This window comes from Mixophyes fleayi, chromosome 8 (assembly GCF_038048845.1).
Source record: "Mixophyes fleayi isolate aMixFle1 chromosome 8, aMixFle1.hap1, whole genome shotgun sequence".
Lineage (NCBI taxonomy): Eukaryota > Metazoa > Chordata > Amphibia > Anura > Limnodynastidae > Mixophyes > Mixophyes fleayi.
Window position 1 is genome coordinate 49,157,109 of NC_134409.1, and position 1,493 is coordinate 49,158,601.

The window sequence follows — 1,493 nt, forward strand, 5'->3', positions numbered from 1 at the left end:
AAAAATGTGACGTACTTGGGTACATGCTGCTGCTATTCTTGCTGAAGGCGAATCACCAACCCAGTGGGCTGTCACAGTCATATAATCTTTAGTTTGCCTAGTTTTGCTTGTCCACATATCTGTGGTTAAGTGTACAGTGGGTAGAATGGCATTTTGTAGCCCAACAATTAGACCTCTGGTAGAGGTGAGGAATAGCTTTTCTAGTAAAATGGTGTCGTGATGGAATTGGGTAGCGGAGACACAAGACCTCAATTAACAGTCTAAAACCTGCTGCATTAATAGTGGATATTGGACACAGATCTAATATTAGCATAGTCGACATGGCGTCTGTGATCCGCTTTGCAACTGGGTGACAGCTTTCATACTTGCTTACCCTTGCAAAGGATTATTTAACAGTCAATTGTTGTAAACTACTAATAGTCTTCTTCTTGAATGAAGATCCACCCCCAGCAGCAACAGCAGTGGGACTAACGCTCAAGAATTCTTCTGAGGAATCCAGGATAGTGGAGGAGTCATTTAGCCGTAGCATCTTGGATGCTGGACTAACTCTGATCGCAACTGAGTATATTGATGAGGAAGGTGTTGCGGGTATAGATTACAGGTGCCGGGATCTAGTTGAGAGAAGGGACCTAGCTGATGCTGGACTGCTTGTTGTTATTTTTTTAGCATAAGTTTCAGATTTTCCCAACAGCTAGCCATGAACTCGCTTCAAATGACGCAACATCGATGAGGTTCCTAGATGTTTCAGGTCCCTGCATCTACTGACTAGCTTTACAAACATTACAAATGACTAGCCAACTGTTGTCAGGATTTGGGTAAAAATAATTCCACACATAAGAGGTGGATTTTTTTAGTCTTATGCCCAGGCATGACAATGGCCTTCTTCTTATCACGTGCAAGAACTGCTTCCACTGGTGCAGGACTTACACAAACAACATTATTCTCATCAACATCCACATTAGCGCTGTCTTGACCTACACAAATATCCCCCTGATCCTGTTGGAATTCCAAAGTGGCATCCTCAATTTGTGTATCATCGGCTACACTAGGGCTGCTCATCCACACATCTGCAGAAATGCTGAAAGGAGGCTTCTTTATGGGCACAGCATCAGAAAAGTCAGGCTTACACATAACACTCGTGGATAGACTCTCCTCAGGGATTTGTGTCATTTCTGAATCTGAACATGCATTTTCCTCTAATGCCTTACTGTTTTCTTCAAGTGAATGATACATAGTAATAAAGATTTTATAGTATAAAAATTCTAAAAATGATCTAAAGCAAAACCAATTATTTGGATACCTAATATAACATTTGCAATCTGTCTCCACCACTTAATCTTGTTTCATTTGGCAAAGAAGAAAACAATCAACACCTAACAAATGCATTTATCTGTTCTAGGTACAATTAATCAAATAAAATGTATGGTGTAGAGGTGTCTTTAGGAAGCCCTAAAATTATAAAGCTTGAACTACTGTAGAAATAAAATGCACAC